Source organism: Hyla sarda, unplaced genomic scaffold (assembly GCF_029499605.1).
Source record: "Hyla sarda isolate aHylSar1 unplaced genomic scaffold, aHylSar1.hap1 scaffold_1414, whole genome shotgun sequence".
NCBI classification, from domain to species: domain Eukaryota; kingdom Metazoa; phylum Chordata; class Amphibia; order Anura; family Hylidae; genus Hyla; species Hyla sarda.
Genome location: NW_026608044.1, coordinates 35840 through 57500, shown reverse-complemented (window position 1 = coordinate 57500; position 21661 = coordinate 35840). Strand labels below are relative to the sequence as shown.

General features: G+C 45.1%; 8 non-coding genes and 1 pseudogene across 8 annotated transcripts; all 9 read left to right on the top strand.

Moving 5' to 3' along the window:
* The first annotated feature begins 1763 nt into the window (after positions 1–1763).
* Positions 1764–1970, top strand: LOC130307020 (U2 spliceosomal RNA; annotated as a pseudogene).
* A 2077-nt stretch (positions 1971–4047) lies between these two features.
* On the top strand, positions 4048–4238 carry LOC130307005 (U2 spliceosomal RNA). Its single transcript, XR_008856274.1, has one exon. It is a non-coding gene; the product is annotated as a U2 spliceosomal RNA (small nuclear RNA).
* A 2093-nt stretch (positions 4239–6331) lies between these two features.
* On the top strand, positions 6332–6522 carry LOC130307004 (U2 spliceosomal RNA). Its single transcript, XR_008856273.1, has one exon. It is a non-coding gene; the product is annotated as a U2 spliceosomal RNA (small nuclear RNA).
* A 2089-nt stretch (positions 6523–8611) lies between these two features.
* Positions 8612–8802, top strand: LOC130307003 (U2 spliceosomal RNA). Its single transcript, XR_008856272.1, has one exon. It is a non-coding gene; the product is annotated as a U2 spliceosomal RNA (small nuclear RNA).
* Positions 8803–10889: 2087 nt separating this feature from the next.
* Positions 10890–11080, top strand: LOC130307002 (U2 spliceosomal RNA). The gene has a single exon (XR_008856271.1). It is a non-coding gene; the product is annotated as a U2 spliceosomal RNA (small nuclear RNA).
* A 2108-nt stretch (positions 11081–13188) lies between these two features.
* On the top strand, positions 13189–13379 carry LOC130307001 (U2 spliceosomal RNA). Its single transcript, XR_008856270.1, has one exon. It is a non-coding gene; the product is annotated as a U2 spliceosomal RNA (small nuclear RNA).
* A 2097-nt stretch (positions 13380–15476) lies between these two features.
* Positions 15477–15667, top strand: LOC130307000 (U2 spliceosomal RNA). The gene has a single exon (XR_008856269.1). It is a non-coding gene; the product is annotated as a U2 spliceosomal RNA (small nuclear RNA).
* Positions 15668–17763: 2096 nt separating this feature from the next.
* Positions 17764–17954, top strand: LOC130306998 (U2 spliceosomal RNA). Its single transcript, XR_008856267.1, has one exon. It is a non-coding gene; the product is annotated as a U2 spliceosomal RNA (small nuclear RNA).
* Positions 17955–20033: 2079 nt separating this feature from the next.
* Positions 20034–20224, top strand: LOC130306997 (U2 spliceosomal RNA). The gene has a single exon (XR_008856266.1). It is a non-coding gene; the product is annotated as a U2 spliceosomal RNA (small nuclear RNA).
* The last annotated feature ends 1437 nt before the right edge of the window (positions 20225–21661 follow it).

Here is a 21661-nt window from a genome sequence, read left to right as displayed (position 1 = left end):
AATTAAGAAAAGGAAAGCTGGCGGTTTTATCCATAGATTTTGAAAAAGCTTTCGACAGGGTGTCACATTTTTATCTTTTTAAGGTTTTAGAGAAAATGGGTATACCTGATGGCTTTTTATTGTCTCTTAGAGCTTTTTATGATAACTGTACTAGTAAAATTTTAGTAAATGGTTTTAAGACACAGGGCGTGATTTTAAATTCCGGAGTGAAGCAGGGGTGTCCCTTGTCCCCACTACTCTTCATTTGCGCAATAGAGCCTCTTTTATGTACAATACGAAAGGATAAGCAGATCCATGGAGTCCCCCTGCCAGGAGGAGGGGGACTAGAGGCGAAGGTAGTGGGGTACATGGACGATGTTGCGGTGTTTTGCAGGGACACCCCATCGCTTCAGAAGACGCTAAAACAGATTCAATATTTTAATTGTGCCTCCGGTTTTAAAGTCAATTTTAACAAAAGTAACATTTTAAACATAGGCGGAATGCCTTTGTATGATGTGCCCGTCCCTGTGTCTGAGTCGGTGCAGATTTTAGGTGTCTCCTTTGACGAGTCTAATAATGGTTTTAATAGCTGGGACTTGGTGGCTCAAAAAATAAATAAGAAAATATGTATGTGGAACATGCGAGAACTTACAATGGAAGGGAAGGTTTTAATTACAAAAATGGTGCTTTTACCTATTTTATTGTATTTAAGTCTGGTTTTCCCACCCCCCGAAATGGTTCTAAAGAAAATAACAAAAGCTTGTTTTACTTTCTTTTGGAGTTCTAAGAGCGAAAAATTAAAGAGACAGATTGTGATAAAACCGAACTCCAGGGGCGGTAAGGATTTTCCAGATTTTAAAGCTTTCCTTTTAATAAAGTTTTTTAGCATGTGTTTTACTACTGTTTTTAAAGATAGCTACTGGTCTTATTTTGTTCGTTTTAATACTGGTTATTTTATGCGGAGGAACGGCTGGTTTTCTACAGTTTTAAGTTGCCCTTATTCTTTGAATTTACCCCCTCAATACATGATTTTAGGAAAAATTTTAAACTTATATAATTTTAAAGGTAAAAGTGTTCAGGATCTGTGCAATAGCAAAAAACTACTAAAGGAAATAAAAGAAACCAGTACCGTGACTCCCATCAAAAATTTTAACGAACAGAAGTGTATACAGATTTGGAAGATGTTGAGTATTAATTATCTTTTTAATTCACAGAAGGACCTGGCCTGGAGCTGCGCACACGAGTGTCTTCCATGCCGGGCATTCCAGCACCGAAGAGGATTATCCAACTCTGCAACCTGCCCGAGGGAGGGATGCCGACAAGAGGAGACCGTGCACCATCTAATATGGACTTGTTTTTACTCGCAGAAAATATGGACAAAGATACTCCCTCTGGTAAAAAGGATAACTGGACTAAAAGACTTAAATATTGCAGTGGTTTTTTATGGTTGCCTGGAATGCCCAACACGGACTCAAGAGACTATTGCATGGAAGATCATAAACTGTGTGAAGGCAGCTCTGTGGAAGGCCAGGAATATTTTATTGTTCAAGCATGAGGTTTTATCTGTGAAGGACATTTTATCTATCTGTTTTTATGAAATGTACCAGTACTATCTTTTAGACAAGAAGAGATTTCCGCTTTTATCTAGAAAATGGTTTTTAAAAGAATGGAATTCTATCTTGTAAAGCCACCAAGTGCCCATTTTATGTTTTAATATGTTGTAAATATGTTATTTATATGTAACTGTATTTATTGACATATTTGCACAACTTTGTTAACATTATTTAATTTTTAATAAAGTTGCCCCCGTAAGGGTAGTCAAGTTAAAAAAAAAAAAATCTGTTCTTATCAGTTTAATATCTGATACGTCCCCTATCTGGGGACCATATATTAAATGGATTTTTGAGAACGGGGGCCGATTTCGAAGCTTGCTTCCGTCGCCCTATGCATTGACCCGATATGGCAGTATCTTCGGGTACAGTGCACCACCCCCTTACAGGGTTAAAAAGAAAGATTCCTACTTTCATTGCTACCTGCTTGCTGGCTAGCCAGCTAGCCAGCCCTGTGGGCCTTGCTGCTGCTGCTTCTGCAGCCAAAAAACAAAAGGTGGTGCTGCTGCTGCTTCTGCTTGTGTCTGGCCGCTGTTGGAGCGTCCAGGCACAGGACTTCTGCTGCTGCTGACTAAATGGCCTCCTTAATTGGATCATTTGAGTAGCCAGCACACCTGTGCAGGTAGGGCATGACATGATAGGCAGCTGCCTTGATAGCGGGTGGGTGCTGAATGTTCCTAATTGACAAAATAAGATTAATGCTTATGAAGAAATATAAAATCTCATCCCTTCCCCAATATCGCGCCACACCCCTACCCCTTAATTCCCTGGTTGAACTTGATGGACATATGTCTTTTTTCGACCGTACTAACTATGTAACTATGTAACATAACATGGGGGGGGGTCTCCTGGCTGTTCACACAGGTGTGTCATTGCTGTACATTGACCATGCATTGCTTCTGTGGTATTGCAAAGGCAAAGACAAATGCTTCCAGCCATCCATTGCACTAATGGATTGGTCATCAGCTGGCTGTCTATGTCCCGCATCAATATAGACCAAAGTACAGAGGGTTAGGCTATGCTATTGTGCACCTACCTGATGCATCAGAAGGTGCGAGGCCCTTGCTAAATTCTGTGCACAGACTTTGAGATCTATGCTTTAGACTGTATCTAAACCTGCTCCAACATGGACTGACATTCTGGCCTACTTTCAGCCGATGCGACTTGTCTGTCGCTGAACAGTCGCTTTTTATGTATTCAGCACCTATGTATAATGTTGTAAAAATGCTCTAGAAGCTAAAGTCGCAGAAATGTCGCACATATTTGGCCTGCAACTTTCTGTGCGACAAATTCAGACAGGAAAAATCAGTATAAATCCTTAGAAAATTATCCCCCAGTGTCTCCATCTGCTGGCGGTATTGAATAAGCATTGCTGCACTGATGGGGTATGCATTAGACGAAAAAAAAGAAGAAAAAGAAGAATAATACGCCCAGAAAAGAGGCGAAAAGGAGAAAAACGTAAAAAAACGTGAAAAAAAAGTAAGAGGAAGAGAAGGGAAAAAAAGGTGGAAATGGGTTTAAAAGTGATTTCGGCGGAGAAATATATATATATATATATATATATATATATATATATATATATATACGCGCACACACACACATATATATAAACGTATTCTCCGTTGAGATATTGCAGCCGCTGCTGTGTCCAGGCCCAGGAGCCTTAGCACTGTGCTATGATGTCACTCAATACCACTGACATCACTAGGTGTAAACAACATCTCTCCTTTGCTGTGTATGTGACTATGGAGCTGTTTGGTGATGTCGTCTATTACGGCCTTCATAGAAGCAACAGGAGATTGTTGCATCCATCTAGAACCCTCAGAACTACAGTGCTATGATGTCACTCACTTCCACAGGCCTTGCAGAGTGTAAACAACAACAACCCAGCTTTGTTGTGTATGTAACCATAGGGATTTGTGATGTCACCTAGAACCTTCACAGCAGCGACAGCTTTATGAGGAGCATCAGCACTGCTCTGCCTGAGCAGAACCATCACCGCCATAGGTTGTCAAATAACGCGGATTTAACCCACACAGGTAAGTCCAATGGGGTGCAGGCATGTCCTCTATGCTTACAGCTTCCCGTGGGTGTTGGTTTGATACCGTTTGGGGACAGCCAAGGAGGCATCTGCAGGCAACAAAGGTAGGTGTGTGCTTGTGTGTGTGTTTCCTATGCAGATCCTAAGCCCAGTGTCACATGCAAGTAGGAGGAGTAAGAAGGGTTCCTGGCAAATCCGGGTTATGGATTGCATTTAAAAAGGCCCCGTGGGAGTGCAATGGGCCCCTGTCTTGCTGCTTAGCAATAATGGTATGGGTTTAGGTTCTGCTGTGTGTACTGGTGGTTGACTGCCCCCCAGCCCAGAGTGTGCATGGAAAATTGTCTGGCAGCCTCCCTGACAGCAAGCAGTGATAGTGCCCATGAAGGGGACCTTGTTGGGCCCGCCCCTTTCACGGTTATCGCTTCTCGGCCTTTTGGCTAAGATCAAGTGTAGTATCTGTTCTTATCAGTTTAATATCTGATACGTCCCCTATCTGGGGACCATATATTAAATGGATTTTTGAGAACGGGGGCCGATTTCGAAGCTTGCTTCCGTCGCCCTATGCATTGACCCGATATGGCAGTATCTTCGGGTACAGTGCACCACCCCCTTACAGGGTTAAAAAGAAAGATTCCTACTTTCATTGCTACCTGCTTGCTGGCTAGCCAGCTAGCCAGCTAGCCAGCCCTGTGGGCCTTGCTGCTGCTGCTTCTGCAGCCAAAAAACAAAAGGTGGTGCTGCTGCTGCTTCTGCTGCTTCTGCTTCTGCTTGTGTCTGGCCGCTGTTGGAGCGTCCAGGCACAGGACTTCTGCTGCTGCTGACTAAATGGCCTCCTTAATTGGATCATTTGAGTAGCCAGCACACCTGTGCAGGTAGGGCATGACATGATAGGCAGCTGCCTTGATAGCGGGTGGGTGCTGAATGTTCCTAATTGACAAAATAAGATTAATGCTTATGAAGAAATATAAAATCTCATCCCTTCCCCAATATCGCGCCACACCCCTACCCCTTAATTCCCTGGTTGAACTTGATGGACATATGTCTTTTTTCGACCGTACTAACTATGTAACTATGTAACATAACATGGGGGGGGGGTCTCCTGGCTGTTCACACAGGTGTGTCATTGCTGTACATTGACCATGCATTGCTTCTGTGGTATTGCAAAGGCAAAGACAAATGCTTCCAGCCATCCATTGCACTAATGGATTGGTCATCAGCTGGCTGTCTATGTCCCGCATCAATATAGACCAAAGTACAGAGGGTTAGGCTATGCTATTGTGCACCTACCTGATGCATCAGAAGGTGCGAGGCCCTTGCTAAATTCTGTGCACAGACTTTGAGATCTATGCTTTAGACTGTATCTAAACCTGCTCCAACATGGACTGACATTCTGGCCTACTTTCAGCCGATGCGACTTGTCTGTCGCTGAACAGTCGCTTTTTATGTATTCAGCACCTATGTATAATGTTGTAAAAATGCTCTAGAAGCTAAAGTCGCAGAAATGTCGCACATATTTGGCCTGCAACTTTCTGTGCGACAAATTCAGACAGGAAAAATCAGTATAAATCCTTAGAAAATTATCCCCCAGTGTCTCCATCTGCTGGCGGTATTGAATAAGCATTGCTGCACTGATGGGGTATGCATTAGACGAAAAAAAAGAAGAAAAAGAAGAATAATACGCCCAGAAAAGAGGCGAAAAGGAGAAAAACGTAAAAAAACGTGAAAAAAAAGTAAGAGGAAGAGAAGGGAAAAAAAGGTGGAAATGGGTTTAAAAGTGATTTCGGCGGAGAAATATATATATATATATATATATATATATATATATATACGCGCACACACACACATATATATAAACGTATTCTCCGTTGAGATATTGCAGCCGCTGCTGTGTCCAGGCCCAGGAGCCTTAGCACTGTGCTATGATGTCACTCAATACCACTGACATCACTAGGTGTAAACAACATCTCTCCTTTGCTGTGTATGTGACTATGGAGCTGTTTGGTGATGTCGTCTATTACGGCCTTCATAGAAGCAACAGGAGATTGTTGCATCCATCTAGAACCCTCAGAACTACAGTGCTATGATGTCACTCACTTCCACAGGCCTTGCAGAGTGTAAACAACAACAACCCAGCTTTGTTGTGTATGTAACCATAGGGATTTGTGATGTCACCTAGAACCTTCACAGCAGCGACAGCTTTATGAGGAGCATCAGCACTGCTCTGCCTGAGCAGAACCATCACCGCCATAGGTTGTCAAATAACCCGGATTTAACCCACACAGGTAAGTCCAATGGGGTGCAGGCATGTCCTCTATGCTTACAGCTTCCCGTGGGTGTTGGTTTGATACCGTTTGGGGACAGCCAAGGAGGCATCTGCAGGCAACAAAGGTAGGTGTGTGCTTGTGTGTGTGTTTCCTATGCAGATCCTAAGCCCAGTGTCACATGCAAGTAGGAGGAGTAAGAAGGGTTCCTGGCAAATCCGGGTTATGGATTGCATTTAAAAAGGCCCCGTGGGAGTGCAATGGGCCCCTGTCTTGCTGCTTAGCAATAATGGTATGGGTTTAGGTTCTGCTGTGTGTACTGGTGGTTGACTGCCCCCCAGCCCAGAGTGTGCATGGAAAATTGTCTGGCAGCCTCCCTGACAGCAAGCAGTGATAGTGCCCATGAAGGGGACCTTGTTGGGCCCGCCCCTTTCACGGTTATCGCTTCTCGGCCTTTTGGCTAAGATCAAGTGTAGTATCTGTTCTTATCAGTTTAATATCTGATACGTCCCCTATCTGGGGACCATATATTAAATGGATTTTTGAGAACGGGGGCCGATTTCGAAGCTTGCTTCCGTCGCCCTATGCATTGACCCGATATGGCAGTATCTTCGGGTACAGTGCACCACCCCCTTACAGGGTTAAAAAGAAAGATTCCTACTTTCATTGCTACCTGCTTGCTGGCTAGCCAGCTAGCCAGCCCTGTGGGCCTTGCTGCTGCTGCTTCTGCAGCCAAAAAACAAAAGGTGGTGCTGCTGCTGCTTCTGCTGCTTCTGCTTCTGCTTGTGTCTGGCCGCTGTTGGAGCGTCCAGGCACAGGACTTCTGCTGCTGCTGACTAAATGGCCTCCTTAATTGGATCATTTGAGTAGCCAGCACACCTGTGCAGGTAGGGCATGACATGATAGGCAGCTGCCTTGATAGCGGGTGGGTGCTGAATGTTCCTAATTGACAAAATAAGATTAATGCTTATGAAGAAATATAAAATCTCATCCCTTCCCCAATATCGCGCCACACCCCTACCCCTTAATTCCCTGGTTGAACTTGATGGACATATGTCTTTTTTCGACCGTACTAACTATGTAACTATGTAACATAACATGGGGGGGGGGTCTCCTGGCTGTTCACACAGGTGTGTCATTGCTGTACATTGACCATGCATTGCTTCTGTGGTATTGCAAAGGCAAAGACAAATGCTTCCAGCCATCCATTGCACTAATGGATTGGTCATCAGCTGGCTGTCTATGTCCCGCATCAATATAGACCAAAGTACAGAGGGTTAGGCTATGCTATTGTGCACCTACCTGATGCATCAGAAGGTGCGAGGCCCTTGCTAAATTCTGTGCACAGACTTTGAGATCTATGCTTTAGACTGTATCTAAACCTGCTCCAACATGGACTGACATTCTGGCCTACTTTCAGCCGATGCGACTTGTCTGTCGCTGAACAGTCGCTTTTTATGTATTCAGCACCTATGTATAATGTTGTAAAAATGCTCTAGAAGCTAAAGTCGCAGAAATGTCGCACATATTTGGCCTGCAACTTTCTGTGCGACAAATTCAGACAGGAAAAATCAGTATAAATCCTTAGAAAATTATCCCCCAGTGTCTCCATCTGCTGGCGGTATTGAATAAGCATTGCTGCACTGATGGGGTATGCATTAGACGAAAAAAAAGAAGAAAAAGAAGAATAATACGCCCAGAAAAGAGGCGAAAAGGAGAAAAACGTAAAAAAACGTGAAAAAAAAGTAAGAGGAAGAGAAGGGAAAAAAAGGTGGAAATGGGTTTAAAAGTGATTTCGGCGGAGAAATATATATATATATATATATATATATATATATATATATATACGCGCACACACACACATATATATAAACGTATTCTCCGTTGAGATATTGCAGCCGCTGCTGTGTCCAGGCCCAGGAGCCTTAGCACTGTGCTATGATGTCACTCAATACCACTGACATCACTAGGTGTAAACAACATCTCTCCTTTGCTGTGTATGTGACTATGGAGCTGTTTGGTGATGTCGTCTATTACGGCCTTCATAGAAGCAACAGGAGATTGTTGCATCCATCTAGAACCCTCAGAACTACAGTGCTATGATGTCACTCACTTCCACAGGCCTTGCAGAGTGTAAACAACAACAACCCAGCTTTGTTGTGTATGTAACCATAGGGATTTGTGATGTCACCTAGAACCTTCACAGCAGCGACAGCTTTATGAGGAGCATCAGCACTGCTCTGCCTGAGCAGAACCATCACCGCCATAGGTTGTCAAATAACCCGGATTTAACCCACACAGGTAAGTCCAATGGGGTGCAGGCATGTCCTCTATGCTTACAGCTTCCCGTGGGTGTTGGTTTGATACCGTTTGGGGACAGCCAAGGAGGCATCTGCAGGCAACAAAGGTAGGTGTGTGCTTGTGTGTGTGTTTCCTATGCAGATCCTAAGCCCAGTGTCACATGCAAGTAGGAGGAGTAAGAAGGGTTCCTGGCAAATCCGGGTTATGGATTGCATTTAAAAAGGCCCCGTGGGAGTGCAATGGGCCCCTGTCTTGCTGCTTAGCAATAATGGTATGGGTTTAGGTTCTGCTGTGTGTACTGGTGGTTGACTGCCCCCCAGCCCAGAGTGTGCATGGAAAATTGTCTGGCAGCCTCCCTGACAGCAAGCAGTGATAGTGCCCATGAAGGGGACCTTGTTGGGCCCGCCCCTTTCACGGTTATCGCTTCTCGGCCTTTTGGCTAAGATCAAGTGTAGTATCTGTTCTTATCAGTTTAATATCTGATACGTCCCCTATCTGGGGACCATATATTAAATGGATTTTTGAGAACGGGGGCCGATTTCGAAGCTTGCTTCCGTCGCCCTATGCATTGACCCGATATGGCAGTATCTTCGGGTACAGTGCACCACCCCCTTACAGGGTTAAAAAGAAAGATTCCTACTTTCATTGCTACCTGCTTGCTGGTTAGCCAGCTAGCCAGCCCTGTGGGCCTTGCTGCTGCTGCTTCTGCAGCCAAAAAACAAAAGGTGGTGCTGCTTCTGCTGCTTCTGCTTCTGCTTGTGTCTGGCCGCTGTTGGAGCGTCCAGGCACAGGACTTCTGCTGCTGCTGACTAAATGGCCTCCTTAATTGGATCATTTGAGTAGCCAGCACACCTGTGCAGGTAGGGCATGACATGATAGGCAGCTGCCTTGATAGCGGGTGGGTGCTGAATGTTCCTAATTGACAAAATAAGATTAATGCTTATGAAGAAATATAAAATCTCATCCCTTCCCCAATATCGCGCCACACCCCTACCCCTTAATTCCCTGGTTGAACTTGATGGACATATGTCTTTTTTCGACCGTACTAACTATGTAACTATGTAACATAACATGGGGGGGGGGGTCTCCTGGCTGTTCACACAGGTGTGTCATTGCTGTACATTGACCATGCATTGCTTCTGTGGTATTGCAAAGGCAAAGACAAATGCTTCCAGCCATCCATTGCACTAATGGATTGGTCATCAGCTGGCTGTCTATGTCCCGCATCAATATAGACCAAAGTACAGAGGGTTAGGCTATGCTATTGTGCACCTACCTGATGCATCAGAAGGTGCGAGGCCCTTGCTAAATTCTGTGCACAGACTTTGAGATCTATGCTTTAGACTGTATCTAAACCTGCTCCAACATGGACTGACATTCTGGCCTACTTTCAGCCGATGCGACTTGTCTGTCGCTGAACAGTCGCTTTTTATGTATTCAGCACCTATGTATAATGTTGTAAAAATGCTCTAGAAGCTAAAGTCGCAGAAATGTCGCACATATTTGGCCTGCAACTTTCTGTGCGACAAATTCAGACAGGAAAAATCAGTATAAATCCTTAGAAAATTATCCCCCAGTGTCTCCATCTGCTGGCGGTATTGAATAAGCATTGCTGCACTGATGGGGTATGCATTAGACGAAAAAAAAGAAGAAAAAGAAGAATAATACGCCCAGAAAAGAGGCGAAAAGGAGAAAAACGTAAAAAAACGTGAAAAAAAAGTAAGAGGAAGAGAAGGGAAAAAAAGGTGGAAATGGGTTTAAAAGTGATTTCGGCGGAGAAATATATATATATATATATATATATATATATATATATATATATATACGCGCACACACACACATATATATAAACGTATTCTCCGTTGAGATATTGCAGCCGCTGCTGTGTCCAGGCCCAGGAGCCTTAGCACTGTGCTATGATGTCACTCAATACCACTGACATCACTAGGTGTAAACAACATCTCTCCTTTGCTGTGTATGTGACTATGGAGCTGTTTGGTGATGTCGTCTATTACGGCCTTCATAGAAGCAACAGGAGATTGTTGCATCCATCTAGAACCCTCAGAACTACAGTGCTATGATGTCACTCACTTCCACAGGCCTTGCAGAGTGTAAACAACAACAACCCAGCTTTGTTGTGTATGTAACCATAGGGATTTGTGATGTCACCTAGAACCTTCACAGCAGCGACAGCTTTATGAGGAGCATCAGCACTGCTCTGCCTGAGCAGAACCATCACCGCCATAGGTTGTCAAATAACCCGGATTTAACCCACACAGGTAAGTCCAATGGGGTGCAGGCATGTCCTCTATGCTTACAGCTTCCCGTGGGTGTTGGTTTGATACCGTTTGGGGACAGCCAAGGAGGCATCTGCAGGCAACAAAGGTAGGTGTGTGCTTGTGTGTGTGTTTCCTATGCAGATCCTAAGCCCAGTGTCACATGCAAGTAGGAGGAGTAAGAAGGGTTCCTGGCAAATCCGGGTTATGGATTGCATTTAAAAAGGCCCCGTGGGAGTGCAATGGGCCCCTGTCTTGCTGCTTAGCAATAATGGTATGGGTTTAGGTTCTGCTGTGTGTACTGGTGGTTGACTGCCCCCAGCCCAGAGTGTGCATGGAAAATTGTCTGGCAGCCTCCCTGACAGCAAGCAGTGATAGTGCCCATGAAGGGGACCTTGTTGGGCCCGCCCCTTTCACGGTTATCGCTTCTCGGCCTTTTGGCTAAGATCAAGTGTAGTATCTGTTCTTATCAGTTTAATATCTGATACGTCCCCTATCTGGGGACCATATATTAAATGGATTTTTGAGAACGGGGGCCGATTTCGAAGCTTGCTTCCGTCGCCCTATGCATTGACCCGATATGGCAGTATCTTCGGGTACAGTGCACCACCCCCTTACAGGGTTAAAAAGAAAGATTCCTACTTTCATTGCTACCTGCTTGCTGGCTAGCCAGCTAGCCAGCCCTGTGGGCCTTGCTGCTGCTGCTTCTGCAGCCAAAAAACAAAAGGTGGTGCTGCTGCTGCTTCTGCTGCTTCTGCTGCTTCTGCTTCTGCTTGTGTCTGGCCGCTGTTGGAGCGTCCAGGCACAGGACTTCTGCTGCTGCTGACTAAATGGCCTCCTTAATTGGATCATTTGAGTAGCCAGCACACCTGTGCAGGTAGGGCATGACATGATAGGCAGCTGCCTTGATAGCGGGTGGGTGCTGAATGTTCCTAATTGACAAAATAAGATTAATGCTTATGAAGAAATATAAAATCTCATCCCTTCCCCAATATCGCGCCACACCCCTACCCCTTAATTCCCTGGTTGAACTTGATGGACATATGTCTTTTTTCGACCGTACTAACTATGTAACTATGTAACATAACATGGGGGGGGGGTCTCCTGGCTGTTCACACAGGTGTGTCATTGCTGTACATTGACCATGCATTGCTTCTGTGGTATTGCAAAGGCAAAGACAAATGCTTCCAGCCATCCATTGCACTAATGGATTGGTCATCAGCTGGCTGTCTATGTCCCGCATCAATATAGACCAAAGTACAGAGGGTTAGGCTATGCTATTGTGCACCTACCTGATGCATCAGAAGGTGCGAGGCCCTTGCTAAATTCTGTGCACAGACTTTGAGATCTATGCTTTAGACTGTATCTAAACCTGCTCCAACATGGACTGACATTCTGGCCTACTTTCAGCCGATGCGACTTGTCTGTCGCTGAACAGTCGCTTTTTATGTATTCAGCACCTATGTATAATGTTGTAAAAATGCTCTAGAAGCTAAAGTCGCAGAAATGTCGCACATATTTGGCCTGCAACTTTCTGTGCGACAAATTCAGACAGGAAAAATCAGTATAAATCCTTAGAAAATTATCCCCCAGTGTCTCCATCTGCTGGCGGTATTGAATAAGCATTGCTGCACTGATGGGGTATGCATTAGACGAAAAAAAAGAAGAAAAAGAAGAATAATACGCCCAGAAAAGAGGCGAAAAGGAGAAAAACGTAAAAAAACGTGAAAAAAAAGTAAGAGGAAGAGAAGGGAAAAAAAGGTGGAAATGGGTTTAAAAGTGATTTCGGCGGAGAAATATATATATATATATATATATATATATATATATATATATATATATATATACGCGCACACACACACATATATATAAACGTATTCTCCGTTGAGATATTGCAGCCGCTGCTGTGTCCAGGCCCAGGAGCCTTAGCACTGTGCTATGATGTCACTCAATACCACTGACATCACTAGGTGTAAACAACATCTCTCCTTTGCTGTGTATGTGACTATGGAGCTGTTTGGTGATGTCGTCTATTACGGCCTTCATAGAAGCAACAGGAGATTGTTGCATCCATCTAGAACCCTCAGAACTACAGTGCTATGATGTCACTCACTTCCACAGGCCTTGCAGAGTGTAAACAACAACAACCCAGCTTTGTTGTGTATGTAACCATAGGGATTTGTGATGTCACCTAGAACCTTCACAGCAGCGACAGCTTTATGAGGAGCATCAGCACTGCTCTGCCTGAGCAGAACCATCACCGCCATAGGTTGTCAAATAACCCGGATTTAACCCACACAGGTAAGTCCAATGGGGTGCAGGCATGTCCTCTATGCTTACAGCTTCCCGTGGGTGTTGGTTTGATACCGTTTGGGGACAGCCAAGGAGGCATCTGCAGGCAACAAAGGTAGGTGTGTGCTTGTGTGTGTGTTTCCTATGCAGATCCTAAGCCCAGTGTCACATGCAAGTAGGAGGAGTAAGAAGGGTTCCTGGCAAATCCGGGTTATGGATTGCATTTAAAAAGGCCCCGTGGGAGTGCAATGGGCCCCTGTCTTGCTGCTTAGCAATAATGGTATGGGTTTAGGTTCTGCTGTGTGTACTGGTGGTTGACTGCCCCCCAGCCCAGAGTGTGCATGGAAAATTGTCTGGCAGCCTCCCTGACAGCAAGCAGTGATAGTGCCCATGAAGGGGACCTTGTTGGGCCCGCCCCTTTCACGGTTATCGCTTCTCGGCCTTTTGGCTAAGATCAAGTGTAGTATCTGTTCTTATCAGTTTAATATCTGATACGTCCCCTATCTGGGGACCATATATTAAATGGATTTTTGAGAACGGGGGCCGATTTCGAAGCTTGCTTCCGTCGCCCTATGCATTGACCCGATATGGCAGTATCTTCGGGTACAGTGCACCACCCCCTTACAGGGTTAAAAAGAAAGATTCCTACTTTCATTGCTACCTGCTTGCTGGCTAGCCAGCTAGCCAGCCCTGTGGGCCTTGCTGCTGCTGCTTCTGCAGCCAAAAAACAAAAGGTGGTGCTGCTGCTGCTTCTGCTGCTTCTGCTTCTGCTTGTGTCTGGCCGCTGTTGGAGCGTCCAGGCACAGGACTTCTGCTGCTGCTGACTAAATGGCCTCCTTAATTGGATCATTTGAGTAGCCAGCACACCTGTGCAGGTAGGGCATGACATGATAGGCAGCTGCCTTGATAGCGGGTGGGTGCTGAATGTTCCTAATTGACAAAATAAGATTAATGCTTATGAAGAAATATAAAATCTCATCCCTTCCCCAATATCGCGCCACACCCCTACCCCTTAATTCCCTGGTTGAACTTGATGGACATATGTCTTTTTTCGACCGTACTAACTATGTAACTATGTAACATAACATGGGGGGGGGGGGGGTCTCCTGGCTGTTCACACAGGTGTGTCATTGCTGTACATTGACCATGCATTGCTTCTGTGGTATTGCAAAGGCAAAGACAAATGCTTCCAGCCATCCATTGCACTAATGGATTGGTCATCAGCTGGCTGTCTATGTCCCGCATCAATATAGACCAAAGTACAGAGGGTTAGGCTATGCTATTGTGCACCTACCTGATGCATCAGAAGGTGCGAGGCCCTTGCTAAATTCTGTGCACAGACTTTGAGATCTATGCTTTAGACTGTATCTAAACCTGCTCCAACATGGACTGACATTCTGGCCTACTTTCAGCCGATGCGACTTGTCTGTCGCTGAACAGTCGCTTTTTATGTATTCAGCACCTATGTATAATGTTGTAAAAATGCTCTAGAAGCTAAAGTCGCAGAAATGTCGCACATATTTGGCCTGCAACTTTCTGTGCGACAAATTCAGACAGGAAAAATCAGTATAAATCCTTAGAAAATTATCCCCCAGTGTCTCCATCTGCTGGCGGTATTGAATAAGCATTGCTGCACTGATGGGGTATGCATTAGACGAAAAAAAAGAAGAAAAAGAAGAATAATACGCCCAGAAAAGAGGCGAAAAGGAGAAAAACGTAAAAAAACGTGAAAAAAAAGTAAGAGGAAGAGAAGGGAAAAAAAGGTGGAAATGGGTTTAAAAGTGATTTCGGCGGAGAAATATATATATATATATATATATATATATATATATATATATATATACGCGCACACACACACATATATATAAACGTATTCTCCGTTGAGATATTGCAGCCGCTGCTGTGTCCAGGCCCAGGAGCCTTAGCACTGTGCTATGATGTCACTCAATACCACTGACATCACTAGGTGTAAACAACATCTCTCCTTTGCTGTGTATGTGACTATGGAGCTGTTTGGTGATGTCGTCTATTACGGCCTTCATAGAAGCAACAGGAGATTGTTGCATCCATCTAGAACCCTCAGAACTACAGTGCTATGATGTCACTCACTTCCACAGGCCTTGCAGAGTGTAAACAACAACAACCCAGCTTTGTTGTGTATGTAACCATAGGGATTTGTGATGTCACCTAGAACCTTCACAGCAGCGACAGCTTTATGAGGAGCATCAGCACTGCTCTGCCTGAGCAGAACCATCACCGCCATAGGTTGTCAAATAACCCGGATTTAACCCACACAGGTAAGTCCAATGGGGTGCAGGCATGTCCTCTATGCTTACAGCTTCCCGTGGGTGTTGGTTTGATACCGTTTGGGGACAGCCAAGGAGGCATCTGCAGGCAACAAAGGTAGGTGTGTGCTTGTGTGTGTGTTTCCTATGCAGATCCTAAGCCCAGTGTCACATGCAAGTAGGAGGAGTAAGAAGGGTTCCTGGCAAATCCGGGTTATGGATTGCATTTAAAAAGGCCCCGTGGGAGTGCAATGGGCCCCTGTCTTGCTGCTTAGCAATAATGGTATGGGTTTAGGTTCTGCTGTGTGTACTGGTGGTTGACTGCCCCCCAGCCCAGAGTGTGCATGGAAAATTGTCTGGCAGCCTCCCTGACAGCAAGCAGTGATAGTGCCCATGAAGGGGACCTTGTTGGGCCCGCCCCTTTCACGGTTATCGCTTCTCGGCCTTTTGGCTAAGATCAAGTGTAGTATCTGTTCTTATCAGTTTAATATCTGATACGTCCCCTATCTGGGGACCATATATTAAATGGATTTTTGAGAACGGGGGCCGATTTCGAAGCTTGCTTCCGTCGCCCTATGCATTGACCCGATATGGCAGTATCTTCGGGTACAGTGCACCACCCCCTTACAGGGTTAAAAAGAAAGATTCCTACTTTCATTGCTACCTGCTTGCTGGCTAGCCAGCTAGCCAGCCCTGTGGGCCTTGCTGCTGCTGCTTCTGCAGCCAAAAAACAAAAGGTGGTGCTGCTGCTGCTTCTGCTGCTTCTGCTGCTTCTGCTTCTGCTTGTGTCTGGCCGCTGTTGGAGCGTCCAGGCACAGGACTTCTGCTGCTGCTGACTAAATGGCCTCCTTAATTGGATCATTTGAGTAGCCAGCACACCTGTGCAGGTAGGGCATGACATGATAGGCAGCTGCCTTGATAGCGGGTGGGTGCTGAATGTTCCTAATTGACAAAATAAGATTAATGCTTATGAAGAAATATAAAATCTCATCCCTTCCCCAATATCGCGCCACACCCCTACCCCTTAATTCCCTGGTTGAACTTGATGGACATATGTCTTTTTTCGACCGTACTAACTATGTAACTATGTAACATAACATGGGGGGGGGGTCTCCTGGCTGTTCACACAGGTGTGTCATTGCTGTACATTGACCATGCATTGCTTCTGTGGTATTGCAAAGGCAAAGACAAATGCTTCCAGCCATCCATTGCACTAATGGATTGGTCATCAGCTGGCTGTCTATGTCCCGCATCAATATAGACCAAAGTACAGAGGGTTAGGCTATGCTATTGTGCACCTACCTGATGCATCAGAAGGTGCGAGGCCCTTGCTAAATTCTGTGCACAGACTTTGAGATCTATGCTTTAGACTGTATCTAAACCTGCTCCAACATGGACTGACATTCTGGCCTACTTTCAGCCGATGCGACTTGTCTGTCGCTGAACAGTCGCTTTTTATGTATTCAGCACCTATGTATAATGTTGTAAAAATGCTCTAGAAGCTAAAGTCGCAGAAATGTCGCACATATTTGGCCTGCAACTTTCTGTGCGACAAATTCAGACAGGAAAAATCAGTATAAATCCTTAGAAAATTATCCCCCAGTGTCTCCATCTGCTGGCGGTATTGAATAAGCATTGCTGCACTGATGGGGTATGCATTAGACGAAAAAAAAGAAGAAAAAGAAGAATAATACGCCCAGAAAAGAGGCGAAAAGGAGAAAAACGTAAAAAAACGTGAAAAAAAAGTAAGAGGAAGAGAAGGGAAAAAAAGGTGGAAATGGGTTTAAAAGTGATTTCGGCGGAGAAATATATATATATATATATATATATATATATATATATATACGCGCACACACACACATATATATAAACGTATTCTCCGTTGAGATATTGCAGCCGCTGCTGTGTCCAGGCCCAGGAGCCTTAGCACTGTGCTATGATGTCACTCAATACCACTGACATCACTAGGTGTAAACAACATCTCTCCTTTGCTGTGTATGTGACTATGGAGCTGTTTGGTGATGTCGTCTATTACGGCCTTCATAGAAGCAACAGGAGATTGTTGCATCCATCTAGAACCCTCAGAACTACAGTGCTATGATGTCACTCACTTCCACAGGCCTTGCAGAGTGTAAACAACAACAACCCAGCTTTGTTGTGTATGTAACCATAGGGATTTGTGATGTCACCTAGAACCTTCACAGCAGCGACAGCTTTATGAGGAGCATCAGCACTGCTCTGCCTGAGCAGAACCATCACCGCCATAGGTTGTCAAATAACCCGGATTTAACCCACACAGGTAAGTCCAATGGGGTGCAGGCATGTCCTCTATGCTTACAGCTTCCCGTGGGTGTTGGTTTGATACCGTTTGGGGACAGCCAAGGAGGCATCTGCAGGCAACAAAGGTAGGTGTGTGCTTGTGTGTGTGTTTCCTATGCAGATCCTAAGCCCAGTGTCACATGCAAGTAGGAGGAGTAAGAAGGGTTCCTGGCAAATCCGGGTTATGGATTGCATTTAAAAAGGCCCCGTGGGAGTGCAATGGGCCCCTGTCTTGCTGCTTAGCAATAATGGTATGGGTTTAGGTTCTGCTGTGTGTACTGGTGGTTGACTGCCCCCCAGCCCAGAGTGTGCATGGAAAATTGTCTGGCAGCCTCCCTGACAGCAAGCAGTGATAGTGCCCATGAAGGGGACCTTGTTGGGCCCGCCCCTTTCACGGTTATCGCTTCTCGGCCTTTTGGCTAAGATCAAGTGTAGTATCTGTTCTTATCAGTTTAATATCTGATACGTCCCCTATCTGGGGACCATATATTAAATGGATTTTTGAGAACGGGGGCCGATTTCGAAGCTTGCTTCCGTCGCCCTATGCATTGACCCGATATGGCAGTATCTTCGGGTACAGTGCACCACCCCCTTACAGGGTTAAAAAGAAAGATTCCTACTTTCATTGCTACCTGCTTGCTGGCTAGCCAGCTAGCCAGCCCTGTGGGCCTTGCTGCTGCTGCTTCTGCAGCCAAAAAACAAAAGGTGGTGCTTCTGCTGCTTCTGCTTCTGCTTGTGTCTGGCCGCTGTTGGAGCGTCCAGGCACAGGACTTCTGCTGCTGCTGACTAAATGGCCTCCTTAATTGGATCATTTGAGTAGCCAGCACACCTGTGCAGGTAGGGCATGACATGATAGGCAGCTGCCTTGATAGCGGGTGGGTGCTGAATGTTCCTAATTGACAAAATAAGATTAATGCTTATGAAGAAATATAAAATCTCATCCCTTCCCCAATATCGCGCCACACCCCTACCCCTTAATTCCCTGGTTGAACTTGATGGACATATGTCTTTTTTCGACCGTACTAACTATGTAACTATGTAACATAACATGGGGGGGGGGGTCTCCTGGCTGTTCACACAGGTGTGTCATTGCTGTACATTGACCATGCATTGCTTCTGTGGTATTGCAAAGGCAAAGACAAATGCTTCCAGCCATCCATTGCACTAATGGATTGGTCATCAGCTGGCTGTCTATGTCCCGCATCAATATAGACCAAAGTACAGAGGGTTAGGCTATGCTATTGTGCACCTACCTGATGCATCAGAAGGTGCGAGGCCCTTGCTAAATTCTGTGCACAGACTTTGAGATCTATGCTTTAGACTGTATCTAAACCTGCTCCAACATGGACTGACATTCTGGCCTACTTTCAGCCGATGCGACTTGTCTGTCGCTGAACAGTCGCTTTTTATGTATTCAGCACCTATGTATAATGTTGTAAAAATGCTCTAGAAGCTAAAGTCGCAGAAATGTCGCACATATTTGGCCTGCAACTTTCTGTGCGACAAATTCAGACAGGAAAAATCAGTATAAATCCTTAGAAAATTATCCCCCAGTGTCTCCATCTGCTGGCGGTATTGAATAAGCATTGCTGCACTGATGGGGTATGCATTAGACGAAAAAAAAGAAGAAAAAGAAGAATAATACGCCCAGAAAAGAGGCGAAAAGGAGAAAAACGTAAAAAAACGTGAAAAAAAAGTAAGAGGAAGAGAAGGGAAAAAAAGGTGGAAATGGGTTTAAAAGTGATTTCGGCGGAGAAATATATATATATATATATATATATATATATATATATATACGCGCACACACACACATATATATAAACGTATTCTCCGTTGAGATATTGCAGCCGCTGCTGTGTCCAGGCCCAGGAGCCTTAGCACTGTGCTATGATGTCACTCAATACCACTGACATCACTAGGTGTAAACAACATCTCTCCTTTGCTGTGTATGTGACTATGGAGCTGTTTGGTGATGTCGTCTATTACGGCCTTCATAGAAGCAACAGGAGATTGTTGCATCCATCTAGAACCCTCAGAACTACAGTGCTATGATGTCACTCACTTCCACAGGCCTTGCAGAGTGTAAACAACAACAACCCAGCTTTGTTGTGTATGTAACCATAGGGATTTGTGATGTCACCTAGAACCTTCACAGCAGCGACAGCTTTATGAGGAGCATCAGCACTGCTCTGCCTGAGCAGAACCATCACCGCCATAGGTTGTCAAATAACCCGGATTTAACCCACACAGGTAAGTCCAATGGGGTGCAGGCATGTCCTCTATGCTTACAGCTTCCCGTGGGTGTTGGTTTGATACCGTTTGGGGACAGCCAAGGAGGCATCTGCAGGCAACAAAGGTAGGTGTGTGCTTGTGTGTGTGTTTCCTATGCAGATCCTAAGCCCAGTGTCACATGCAAGTAGGAGGAGTAAGAAGGGTTCCTGGCAAATCCGGGTTATGGATTGCATTTAAAAAGGCCCCGTGGGAGTGCAATGGGCCCCTGTCTTGCTGCTTAGCAATAATGGTATGGGTTTAGGTTCTGCTGTGTGTACTGGTGGTTGACTGCCCCCCAGCCCAGAGTGTGCATGGAAAATTGTCTGGCAGCCTCCCTGACAGCAAGCAGTGATAGTGCCCATGAAGGGGACCTTGTTGGGCCCGCCCCTTTCACGGTTATCGCTTCTCGGCCTTTTGGCTAAGATCAAGTGTAGTATCTGTTCTTATCAGTTTAATATCTGATACGTCCCCTATCTGGGGACCATATATTAAATGGATTTTTGAGAACGGGGGCCGATTTCGAAGCTTGCTTCCGTCGCCCTATGCATTGACCCGATATGGCAGTATCTTCGGGTACAGTGCACCACCCCCTTACAGGGTTAAAAAGAAAGATTCCTACTTTCATTGCTACCTGCTTGCTGGCTAGCCAGCTAGCCAGCCCTGTGGGCCTTGCTGCTGCTGCTTCTGCAGCCAAAAAACAAAAGGTGGTGCTTCTGCTGCTTCTGCTTCTGCTTGTGTCTGGCCGCTGTTGGAGCGTCCAGGCACAGGACTTCTGCTGCTGCTGACTAAATGGCCTCCTTAATTGGATCATTTGAGTAGCCAGCACACCTGTGCAGGTAGGGCATGACATGATAGGCAGCTGCCTTGATAGCGGGTGGGTGCTGAATGTTCCTAATTGACAAAATAAGATTAATGCTTATGAAGAAATATAAAATCTCATCCCTTCCCCAATATCGCGCCACACCCCTACCCCTTAATTCCCTGGTTGAACTTGATGGACATATGTCTTTTTTCGACCGTACTAACTATGTAACTATGTAACATAACATGGGGGGGGGGGTCTCCTGGCTGTTCACACAGGTGTGTCATTGCTGTACATTGACCATGCATTGCTTCTGTGGTATTGCAAAGGCAAAGACAAATGCTTCCAGCCATCCATTGCACTAATGGATTGGTCATCAGCTGGCTGTCTATGTCCCGCATCAATATAGACCAAAGTACAGAGGGTTAGGCTATGCTATTGTGCACCTACCTGATGCATCAGAAGGTGCGAGGCCCTTGCTAAATTCTGTGCACAGACTTTGAGATCTATGCTTTAGACTGTATCTAAACCTGCTCCAACATGGACTGACATTCTGGCCTACTTTCAGCCGATGCGACTTGTCTGTCGCTGAACAGTCGCTTTTTATGTATTCAGCACCTATGTATAATGTTGTAAAAATGCTCTAGAAGCTAAAGTCGCAGAAATGTCGCACATATTTGGCCTGCAACTTTCTGTGCGACAAATTCAGACAGGAAAAATCAGTATAAATCCTTAGAAAATTATCCCCCAGTGTCTCCATCTGCTGGCGGTATTGAATAAGCATTGCTGCACTGATGGGGTATGCATTAGACGAAAAAAAAGAAGAAAAAGAAGAATAATACGCCCAGAAAAGAGGCGAAAAGGAGAAAAACGTAAAAAAACGTGAAAAAAAAGTAAGAGGAAGAGAAGGGAAAAAAAGGTGGAAATGGGTTTAAAAGTGATTTCGGCGGAGAAATATATATATATATATATATATATATATATATATATATATATATACGCGCACACACACACATATATATAAACGTATTCTCCGTTGAGATATTGCAGCCGCTGCTGTGTCCAGGCCCAGGAGCCTTAGCACTGTGCTATGATGTCACTCAATACCACTGACATCACTAGGTGTAAACAACATCTCTCCTTTGCTGTGTATGTGACTATGGAGCTGTTTGGTGATGTCGTCTATTACGGCCTTCATAGAAGCAACAGGAGATTGTTGCATCC